Source organism: Orycteropus afer, unplaced genomic scaffold (assembly GCF_000298275.1).
Source record: "Orycteropus afer afer isolate SDZICR_OR568_19922 unplaced genomic scaffold, OryAfe1.0 scaffold00001, whole genome shotgun sequence".
Lineage (NCBI taxonomy): Eukaryota > Metazoa > Chordata > Mammalia > Tubulidentata > Orycteropodidae > Orycteropus > Orycteropus afer.
In genome coordinates, this window is record NW_006921588.1 from 9,254,227 (window position 1) to 9,266,712 (window position 12,486).

Genomic DNA, 12,486 nt, shown 5'->3' on the forward strand with positions numbered 1-12,486 from the left:
TAATGTTTACCTACCTTAAACCACTTTGTCAAGGATAGCAGTGGGAAGTCATTATATAGACAGAAAATTTCTAGCAGTTTTTACCTGGTTCCACAATATACTCTCCTAGTTCCCACCAGGTGATCCATAGGAGAAAATATATATATATATAGTAATAACACTAGTCGTTATTTAACAGTGTTATAATAGCAATTGCATATAATTAGATTAGAATTTAACTCTTGGCTCTCTATGGGACAATGTCATACATCAGGACAGTGTCATAATGAGGTCTTTTGGGTATTTCAGGAGCTAAGTTCCTTTGGTTGAAACTAATCCATCTTATAGCAAAATTTTTATGTAGTTGATGTAATTTAGAAATTTTGCCATTAAATTTGAAATTATAGGAGATACCTGATGTCTACCTTGCTTCCCTACCTATATATGTTGTTGTTGTACATACATGTTGCATTTGTTTTAAAAAAATTTTCCATTCTTAAGATTATTTTTTATAGTTCTATAAATTGTGATATATCTATATATATTCAATGATAGCCCATAAACATGATTATCTGGGAACATATCATTGATAATTATAGAATCTGATTTGCCAAGTTATTTTTTCACTGTGTAAATATAGTTGTTAAGAATTAAATCAGCTTTTTCGCAATGGGTTTGCCGCCAGAACGCAGGTGTTAGTGAAAACCATCGCAATATCTAAGCCAGATAGGAAAAGACCCATATCAACATCGTCATCATTGGACACGTAGATTCAGACAAGTCCACCACTACTGGTCACCTGATCTACAATGTGGTGGGATCAAGAAAAGAACCATCGAAAAATTTGAGAAGGAAGCTGCTGAGATGGGAAAGGGCTCCTTCAAGTATGCCTGGGTCTTGGATAAACTGAAAGCTGAATGGTGAGCGTGGCATCACCATTGATAACTCCCAGTGGAAATTTGAGACCAGCAAGTACTATGTAACCATCACTGATGTCCCAGGACACAGAGACTTTATCAAAAACATGATTACAGGAACATCACAGGCTGGCTGTGCTGTCCTGATTGTTGCTGCTGGTGTTGGTGAATTTGAAGCTGGTATATCCAAGAATGGGCAGACCCGTGAGCATGCCCTTCTGGCTTACACACTGGGTGTGAAACAACTAATTGGTAGTGTTAATAAAATGGATTCCACTGAGCCACCCTATAGCCAGAAGAGACATGAGGAAATTGTTAAGGAAGTCAGCACCTACATTAAGAAAATTGGCTACAACCCTGACACAGTAGCATTTGTGCCAGTTTCTGGTTGGAATGGTGACAGCATGCTGGAGCCAAGTGCTAACATGCCTTGGTTCAAGGGATGGAAAGTCACCCATAAGGACGGCAGTGCCAGTGGAACCATGCTGCTTGAAGCTCCAGATGGCATCCTGCCACCAACTCGCCCAACTGACAAGCCCCTGCATCTGCCCCTCCAGGATGTCTACAAAATTGGTGGTATTGGCACTGTTCCTGTGGGTAGAGTGGAGACTGGTGTTCTCAAACCGGGCATGGTGGTCACCTTTGCTCCAGTCAATGTTACCACTGAAGTAAAGTCTGTTGAAATGCACCATGAAGCTTTGAGTGAAGCTCTGCCTGGGGATAATGTAGGCTTCAACGTCAAGAACGTCTCTGTTAAAGATGTTCGTCATGGCAATGTGGCTGCTGACAGCAAAAATGACCCACCAATGGAAGCAGCTGGATTCACTGCTCAGGTGATCATCCTGAATCATCCAGGCCAAATCAGTGCTGGCTATGCACCTGTGCTGGATTGTCACAAGCTCACATTTCTGGCAAATTTGCTGAGCTCAAAGAGAAGATTGATCGCCGTTCTGGTAAGAAGCTAGAAGATGGCCCCAAATTCTTGAAGTCTAGTGATGCTGCCATCGTAGACATGGTTCCTGGGAAACCTATGTGTGTTGAGAACTTCTCTGACTATCCTCCTCTGGGTCGTTTTGCTGTTCACGATATGAGGCAGACAGTTGCTGTAGGTGTCATCAAGGCAGTGGACAAAAAGGCTGCCGGAGCTGGCAAGGTCACCAAGTCTGCTCAGAAGGCTCAGAAGGCTAAATGAATATTATCCATAACACCTGCCACTCCAGTATCTATCAGTGGTGGAAGAGTGGTCTCACAACTGATTGTTTCAATTGGCCATTTAAGTTTAATAGCAAAAGACTGGTTAATGATAACAATGCATCATAAAACCTTCAGAAGGAAAGGAATGTTTTGTGGACCATCTGTTTTTTGTGTGGCAGTTTTAAGTTATTAGTTTTTAAAATTAGGACTTTTTAAATGGAAACAACTTGACCAAAAATTTGTCACAGAATTTTGAGACCCATTAAAACAAAAGTTTGAGAAACCCGTTTCTTTTTTTTGATCAACACAAAAATTTTGTAATTCTGGTGTTTACTCTGCTGAAATTCTGATAACTGAAACACTTAATACAGCAAGTAAGGGTGTTTTCCACTTGTGTCTAATGGTTCTTTAAGGATTTGATGAAAAACTTGTGGGAATAGGGTTGGTTGCAACACTTGATATTGATTAGGACAAAAACATATAATGTTTATATATAAGCTGCCTTGTAAGAAGGCTAAATTAATGTAATAAAGGCTGTGTTGCATATAGAATTTAGTTTTGTGTAGTAAAACAGTGAGTTTGTTACAATTACATGACTGAGTTTCCCAGTTTTTGGAATGCGTTTTCACATCTACAAATGATGCAGTAGTTAATCTGAGGTTTAAAAAATATGAAGTGCACTGCTTCTAAAACATTGTATTCAGGTTCTAGGAAAAATAAAGATAACATACTGAAAAAAAAAAGAATTAAATCAATATAAATATTTCCCTATAGTAGTCATATACAACATTTATTCTTATATTCACAATAAACTACAGTAATACTTAAAGAAGCTCAAAAAACCTAGGTATAACTTGAGTAAATGTATTTAGAAATACAAAGAAAAAAATATGTTAATTATGAGGAACACATCAGCAAAAGTTCTAGAAAGACCCATGCTGGCACTGATCAATGCAAGCAAGTATCAAACAGGCAGGGTTCACTAACACCCACAGATTATGCAGTACAGATGATGCTAACCCTCAGGTCAAGTATGTGACTCTTCTTTTTCTGTAGTCAACAACTAAATTTCTGGCTATTCGTGCAAAAGGACATTCTGGACAGTGAGCAGAAATGTTCAACTATGTTGGTTGTTTTATTCCTCATTATCAAATAACATGCTGGCTTTCTGATTTAGATACTTCAGTCTCTTATGAGTTTAATCAGTGTGAGTCATCCAACACATCTAATTGTAGGGCATTGATAAATTTGAGCCTCTGGCCCTGTAAAACTGGGCCATAGTGAAATCATCAGTGTTGTAATTTTGTATGGCCTGTTGGCCTTACAGAAGTTGATCAGCTAGCTTTCCCAACCTCAACATTTTCAAACTCTAAAATTGACTTATTTGTTTAAAAGAAAAGATAAGATACACTATACGTAACAGGTTCTCCAATCAATCATGGTGTTTCAACATAGGAACATTAAAATTGAATATTTGTTTCAAAACTTTCTTTTCCCATGATTCATTTACAATATAAAAATAAGAAATTACTCTAATTACAGACTGATGTTTTTCCTTCTAACAGTATCTTTACAATAAACAAATATTATTGTGTTTTATAAAAGTGAAAAAATTTCAAGTATGAAGAAAAAAAGAGGAGATAATACAGTGTATTTGAAGCAAACTTTTAAAGGTGTTTTAACAATATTATATCATATATCCAGGAATGACCACATCCTGCACTGCATAGCATCTTTGCTCCTTTGATCAGATAGCAAGTCAGGGGCAGGGGAACCAACACAAGAAACCAAAGGAGAAACACTCTATCAACAGCAGAGCAAGCACAGGGTCACCCGATGCTGTGCTCTGCTCATAAGATCAGAAATAAGGTTCATAAGAAGCCATAAAGGATGGATAGACGGGTGGACAGGCTAAACAATTAGGTACGTCTAAATGGGGAGTGTATCCAAGATCATATATAGGGTTGGCAGATAATGGTCCTATAAGTTCATGTGAATGATCAGAATTCCCAGGTGTATAGCAGAGCTGACAAGGGGCAAGGTTATGGTCATTGCTTGGTCACAGCCAGGTACCCAGAGCGACCGAGTAGTTGATCCTGCGGGCTTGGGACCATAGTCACAGGGGACATCAAGCTCAATTGGCATAACATACTATACAAAACATTGTTCCACCTCCTACTTTGGCGAGTAGCGACTGGGATCTTAAAAGCTAGCAAGCTGCCATCTAGATGCAACAATGGGTCTCTCCTCATCAAGAAGAAAGAATAAAACCAAAATTAACGGAAACAATCAGTCCTAGCGACTGGTACACCATCCGATCTGCAAACTATACAACTATGAGACCAGAAGAACTAGATGGTGCCCGGCGACCACTGTCATCCACTTGGAAGGGATGTAGGAGATCCTACATAAAGAGGGAGAACAATGTGGAACAAAACTCAAAATCATTTGGAGGCAAAAAAAAAAAATAGAAGGTGGGACCAGGTTTGCTGGTCCAATAGAGCCTGGTGTAACCACTGAGACAATGGCCCCTAGCTGCCCTTCAGGTCTGGAATTGAAGCCACACCTGTGGTTTCCAGCCAAACAAAGTACAGGCATGTGAGTTAAACATTTACCTCAAGTAGACACACGCCCTGGAGAGAACAATCATGGGAGAAGGAAGGGCTGCTTATGCACAGCGAGACAGCTCAGGGCGCAGAAGAGTATGGAGGGATGGGCACTGGGAAGAGGTAACTATAGGGAGGAAGTGGGAGGGGAGCTGTTGCATTGTAAATTTTGGTCAATGACATGAAACAAAGTATATGTGAACTGCTGTATGAAAAGTGAATTTACTCTGTAAATCTTCACCCAAATCAAAATAAAATTCAAAAAAATTAAAAAAAAAGAAGCCATAAAGACTCCTACTTTTCCCTACTATTATCTCCACCATCCACTAACACACTAAACCTAAATAAAAAGCTTGAGATCTTGTCACTTAATGGTTAGTTGCATGAGTAAAGTCAAGAAAAGAAATAGTCAGCCCAGGGTGCAATTACTTTACAATTCTATAAAGAGGAGAAGCAGAAAGAGTTCATACCTTTTAAGATACAAGGATCCTGTCCACTTAATTGTGACCCAATTGGAGTCTCTGATTACTAATTTGTCCTCCACACAGGGTGGAGGTGAGAGTTTCCCAGTGCTGGGTAGCCAAGGAAATGTGTAGAGGCAGCCTTGATATAAATTAAAGCAGGTTAACTTAATGTTCCCTTTTCCCTTCATTTTAAAGAATCAGATACCAGGTTTTGGCATCATGTAAACTTGTGTCCAAGATCAGTTCACCCAATTAGATTTTTGGTTTCTATATGATTCTCAGTTTCTTAATTTGCAAAATATGCATAGCAATTTCTACTAAGAATATTAGGAAGATATAGGAATAACAAAACAGTGACCAACACAAAATAGGTACTCAATAAATTATAACTATCATTATTTCCAAATTATGGGAAATTTGTAACTATACATTTTTTTTAAAAGATAGTTTATCTAAAAGATAAAGAGCTATACCTCTTTAATTTGTTGTGCTGATAACCATTTAGTTAGCATCTTCATCTATATGGAAAAAAAAAAAAGCTTGAAAATGTTTTACTTAAGATTAATTTTATTTCTTTGAGTTGCTACCATCCTAAACAATAATAATTCTATTTCTCTGTAATTATATAAAGAATAAATTGTTCTCTCACATACATCCCTCTGTATCAATACTTAGAGTTGTTAAGGAGATTTATTTTGGACTAATCTAGTCACACTAAATGTGTACTCAACCTACTACACTCATTCAAATAATTATTCTTAGTGTTGGCCATCAGATCATTTATCTTCTTGTCATGGAAACACATACAAGCCTTCTCTTCATTTTCTAAAAATTAATTTTATTCAACATCACCATCCTCTGGGATATAGAGTCATGCCAAAGTTTGCATAGCATCAGATTATTTCATCACTGAATTGTGAAATGAAGAATTGTTTTGCCAGAGAGGCTCCTGGTAGACAGTAAATGGTGAAATTCAATATCATCTTACTAATGTATGTCCTTAGCAGCTTGTTTTGAAGACAACAGTACAGAAGGTCACTTTGTGATTAAATTTGAGCAAACATTAAGTTAAATTTTACCTAGATCCCATTCTTTATCATTGTCATTTCTCTCACATTTGCATTTATATGCAGAGAGAACCCAAAAGAAAATGTGAAGTCAGTGAAAAAAGGCCACAAGATTTATAATCAGAAAATGTGAGATTCACTTTCTGATTCCAACAAATCCTAGGTTGTGACTTTGGTCAAGATACCTAACTCCTCTCAACCTATATTTCCCATCTGTAAAGTGGAAATAATATAATAATAATATAATCTTACATATGCACTTGTGCTACAAAATTGGCCACACGCATTACATATGCAACAGAAGACAGAATTGGAATAACCTCTCAAAGACAGCCAAACACCTTGAAAGAGAGAATCATGGGGCCTGCTAACTCAGAACCATAAACTATGGCCCCGGATTACCCTTTGGGCCTAGAAACAGACTCACTCCCAGGGATTGGCTCTCAACGCAACAGTAGAAAGACCTACATGCAGAAAACCTACCCCAAGGCAACGCACTCTCCTACTCTAGGGAGATGCACCCCTTAGAGCAATCAGCCATGAGGCACCAGAGGGACAGCATTCACAGAGAGAGAAAGCTGGAAAAAGATACACACACACACACACATACATATACATATCTCAGCTGTAAGGAACCCTAGCAGCGCGCAGAGGTTAAACACATGGCTGCTAACAAAAAGATTTAAAAAAAAAAAAACACATCACTGCCATCAAGTCGATTTAGACTCATAGCAACCGCCATTGGATTTCCAAAACTGTAAATCTTTAGGGAAGCAGACTCTCTCATCTTTCTCCCACAGAGCAGGTGGTGGGTTCGACCTCTTGGTTAACAGCGAAATGCCTTACTACACCACCAGCTTGGCGGTTTGAACTCACCAGCTGTTTCACGGGAGAAAGATGAGGCAGTCTCCTTCCCTAAAGATTTACAAGGAAACCCTATGGGGCATTTCTACTCTGACCTATAGGGTCATTATGAAAGGGAATCGAATGAATGGTACGGGTTAGTTTGTTTGGTAAAACAGCTCTAAGGAGTCCTGGTTGCACAATGGTTAAGTGCTCACTGAAATGTTGGTGGTTTGAACACATCAGCCATTCTGCAGGGGAAAAGGCCTGACCATTCACTCCCATAAGGACTACGACCTAGGAAACCCTGTATGAACAGTTCTACTCTGCACACATGGCATCGCTCTGAGTCGGAATCCATGGATGGCGTGCAATAACAGCACACATGGCTGTGGAGAAAAGTAACTAAAACATCTGTAAGAGCCTAGGTCACTTCTTTCCTTCCATCTTTTCCTTGTTTTCAAAAAGAGTAATAACTGCCTTACCTACTTCACAGTTATTTTTAAAATAGGAGGAACATGGTCAATTTAGGGAAAACTTAAAAGTACAACTTCAGTTATTCCATTAACTCTCATTCATTTAAAACTCTAATATTAATCTTTGTTGCAGAGAGGATTTATGTATCTCAAAGGTTATGACAATAAGAAGAGAGCTCCTCCAATCACTGTGAGTTCTTTAAAGGATCTCTGTGCCTGATATTTAATAGGTGATCCATAAATATTTATTTAAAGATGCTTATTAAAGACTTACAAAGAAATGAAGTGAATGTGCTTGATAAATTGTATCACAAACACAAGTATTTACTGTAGTCTTAAAAAGTCAAGAAGTAAATTTGTTTGGATGAATCATCACCTTTATTTGTTTCATTTTTAGATTGACTTCAACAGGTCCATAGAAAATGGAAAGTAATTTCAAGTTACATATGAAGCCTCTAGTTTCAAATGAGGAGAAATTCAATGAAATAAATTTTTATGCATCACTTTTGAAACAATTGTGGTGACCACTTTTTCAATCTATCAGTGATTAGAATATAATAATAATAATAATATCCACTGCCATTGAGTGGATTCCTACTCATAGAGACCCTATAAGACAAAGTAGAACTGCCCTATAGGGTTTCTAAGGCTGTAAGTCTTTACAAAAGCAGACTGCCTCATCTTTCTTCCGCAGGTGATTTAGAATTGCTGACCTTTTGGTTAGCAGTCAAATGCCTTAACTACTGTGACATAAGAGCTCCTTAAGAATATATTCCAAAAACCAAACTCACTGCCCTCAAGTCATATCCAACACATAATGACCCCTCCTCGGGTTTCCAAGGGGTATCACTATGGAAGTAGATCTCCCAATCTGCCTTCTGAGGAGGGGCTTGCGGATTTGAACTGCCAGACTTCTGGTTAGCAGTCAGATGCCTTAGGCACTATACCACCAGATCTCCCAAGAATATATTGTTGTTGTTGTTGTTATGTGCCATCCAGTCATCTCCAACTCATAGCGACCGCTCATTGGGTTTCTGAGGCAGTATCACTACGAAAGTAGATTGCTAGAAGAATACCTAAAGCTTGGGTTATGGGTACAATAACAGAATTCTATTTAGGTCCAATAACAGAATTGTATTAGATTAAATCACATTGACTAGGATTGCTTCATACACAGCATCTACATTCTAGTTAAGGAGCCCTGGTGGCACAGTAATTAAGTGCTCGGCTGCTAACCTAAAAGGCTGCTGCTCCACTTGAGAAAGATGTAGTAGGTAGTCTGCTTCCACAAAGATTACAGTTTTAGAAATCCTGTGGGGCAGCTCTGGTGCCATAGTAGATAAGACACTTGACTACTAACTGGAAAGTCAGTGGTTCGAACCCACCAGCTGCTCCACAGAAAGAAGATGGGGCAATCTACTTTGGAAAAGATTTAAAGCCTCAGAAACCCAATGGAGGTTGCTGTGAGTTGGAAATGACTCAATGGCAGTGAGTGTGTGTTTTTTTGTTGGTTTTCTTTTTGTTGTTGTTGTTCTGTTTTGTTTTTTAATGGGGCAATTCTACTGTCCTATATGGTGGCTATAAGTCAGAATTACCATGGCAAAGATAATGGGTGTGAACCTATCAAGCTTTTGAGTATTCTTATATCTGAATCCTAGTTCATTCTGGCAAAAGACTTCAGAACTCAACACCATCATTGTATATGGAAATTTTAATCTGTTTGTCAAATCTCTTCCTTAACAAGAAGAAGAAAGAACAGGAGGAGGATGAGATGGAGATAACTGAACTCAACAAAAATAAAATTTAATGTCTTTGGATTCAAAAGATACAGAATAATGTTCCTGGGACCATGATAAGTATTCTATAGCAAATCATTTTGTGGCTTGCAAGATTAACTTTGCCCTAAGGAACAAGTCCTTCTTTAAGCATGATGAAATATCACTCTATAATTCAAAGAAAGAGAGTTGTTGTTGTTATATGCCGTCGAGTCAGACCCGACTCATAGCAACCCCTTCTTGGGTTTCCAAGGCAGTATCTCTACGGAAGTAGATTGCCCAACCTTCCTTCCGAGGAATGGCTGGTGGGTTTGAACCGCCAGCCTTCTGGTTAGCAGTCAAGTGCCTTAGGCACTATGTTTTAAAATGTATTTGTAAACCAAAAATCATATGAAGTCTTCATTGCAATGACAATAATACTATGATTAATAAGATATCTATAAAACTTTAAAATGATATTGTAAAAATGTAAATATCTTTAAATTTAAGATATTTAAGGCAACTAAATTTAAGAGTCTTCTTTAATATAAAAATATTGACATAACATTGGTCATTAAGCTTCTAAAACAAGTGTAACATTTTTCAAACTGGCTGACCCTACTACAACTTACGTGCAATACCAACAAAGGCAAGCTCTATTTTAATATTTAAAATGGACAGATTACGTTACCAGAAAACTTCAAAGGATTATGTCCATGGTTTCTTTGAAGGTGGGAGCAGGGGAGAAAAATAATGTACTATTGACCTATACCCCTCAGAATTTAGAGCTCTAAGTATAAGCACTCCACCCACACACAGCTGCATGGCCCCATTTAAGCATGTGATCCTGAGAATGAAAAGTTGGAAAAATACAGAATCAGAGATTGCACAATTTCAGAGATTTTTGCCAGAGTCCTCTCCAGCTTGCCCTAGACACCCTGGACCTGGCTCTCAGACATGCTGAAAGGGCTTTCCTTGATCTCCACAACGCCAGAGGCAGTGCAGCCCTAGCAGCCAACTGATTCTCCTGGGTCAGTTAGACCCAAGTTCAACAGTCTTATAACATCTGGGATGTAACAAGGAAAGACTCTTCTTCTCTTTGTTGTTGTATCCAACATGAGCCCAACAAGGAAGTAAACTAGCTAAAAAATATCCTGTCGTCCCTTTGATAGTTCCAAGTACCAATTTCCTAAATGAAAATAGGGCAGGGTTTGTTTTTTAATTTTACTCCAAGAGTAGGTTTCTCTATTTCTTTATATTGTGATAATTCAAGGAAAATTCTTGTGGAAGAAATGAAATATACTCATTCAATGATAAGCTATTTAAAAACATGGTGGTAAATACAAAAAAAATAGATTTCCTCAACAATGAAAACCTGGTAAGGTCAACAGAAATTTACAGTTATAATGGAGTTTTCAAAGCAGTATTATTCCTACGAAGTTTTTAATTATCCTTTATTCTATATGCTACCCTTTCTGGCAGAAGATGCTTAATAGCTTCACTCTATTTGATTTTTTGAAAAAAAAATCTAATTGTCAAGTGCTCTCCCTGAAACATACATATGTACATACATAAAAAATAAATAAACAAAAATAAGAGAAAAAAAACATAAAGAAGAAAAAAGGAAAGAAACAATAACATTTCATTTCTTTAGTGTCAGAGGGCACACAGTAATTTTCCAGGGGATACTCTCCGACAAACATGTGGTATGCATTAAGACTTTTTGCGTTTGGTTCTTCTTCATAAGCACAGTCAAAGAAGACATTCAATTGATGTATGACTATTAGAATTTTCCTAGGGTCTTAAGAGCAAAAGCACACAACCAACATAGTCTTTCCAACAAAAGCAGGTATTTAGATAGGAGTCAGATTCTACTCAACAGCACCTAATAATAAAAACATATGGCCTCAGTGTGGTATATAACACATCCAGAAAATGTGTTAAGACATAGGGTTTTTTAGTACTCTTTTTACCTATTAACCGTGGTATCGTCTCAAACATAAGTTTTCTCTGTCTGCACTTCGGCGAGGAACCAGTATGATTCTGTTCCAACTGATGCCTGGATGATATATATTTTAAACTTTTCTAGAAGTCTACAACCTCTTCCTGCTTGCATCAAAACTGGAAGTGGATCCCCCATTACTACAGAACCAAGACATTTCCTATGTCCACCATTAGCTAGCCTCTGAAAACAGTAACTTTTTATTTTATTTTTAATTATTTCATGTTAAGGGCATATGCATTACAGAAGTTTCACTTCATCCAATAGTTTCTTCACTTGACATAGTCCTTCTCAATCAGTAGCCATAAGAAGATACAAGATATAGGGGAGCACTTTTCCTAAGGTAACTGGAAGATTTTAGAGTCCAGATAAGGAAAGATATTTGTGTATATCTACAATTATTAGCTGAATAAGTAAATCATGGCTTAGACAATCAATAAAACATGCAGCCATTCAAAAAGAAGATTATAAGTAAAAATGAACAAACAGCGAAAATAAATTAGATGACTGGGACTTTTTAAAAATTAAATTATTATGTGCATCAAAAGACTTCTCCAAAAGAGTGAAATGAAAGCCTACAGATTGGGTGAAAATATTGGCATATCTGACAAAAGAATTATCTCTAAGATTAATAGACAACTCCAATACCTCAACAGCAAAAAGACAAATAAAACAATTAAAAAATTGGCAGAAGACATGAACAGACACTTCACCAAAGAAGATATTCAGGCAGCCAACTAACAGGTGAAGAAATGTTTGTGATCATTAGCCATTTCAAAACCAAAAACAAATTCACAGCCCTGGAGTCAATTCTGACTCATAGAGACCCCCTTTCAGTTTCTGAGGAGGTAAATCTTTATGGAAGTAGGTTGCCCAGTCTTCCTTATGTGGAGGGGATGGTGGATTTGAACTGCCAACTTCTGGTTAGCCATTAGAGAGACACAAATCAAAACAACAATGAGATACCATCTCACCCCAGCATCAATAGCAAAGTTCAACAAGATAGAAAATAACAAGTGCTGGCCAGAGTGTGGAGAGATTTGGACTCTCACACACTGCTGATGGGACTTTAAAATGATACAAGCATTGTGGAAAATGATAGGATGACTCCTTCAAAAGTTGGAAAATGAAATACCATTTGATCCAGCAATCCCACTACTAGGTATGTATCCTAAAGAAATGAC

At 37.6% G+C, this 12,486-nt stretch overlaps 1 pseudogene; it reads left to right on the top strand.

Moving 5' to 3' along the window:
- The first annotated feature begins 715 nt into the window (after positions 1-715).
- On the top strand, positions 716-2,088 carry LOC103213737 (annotated as a pseudogene).
- Positions 2,089-12,486: the final 10,398 nt, after the last annotated feature.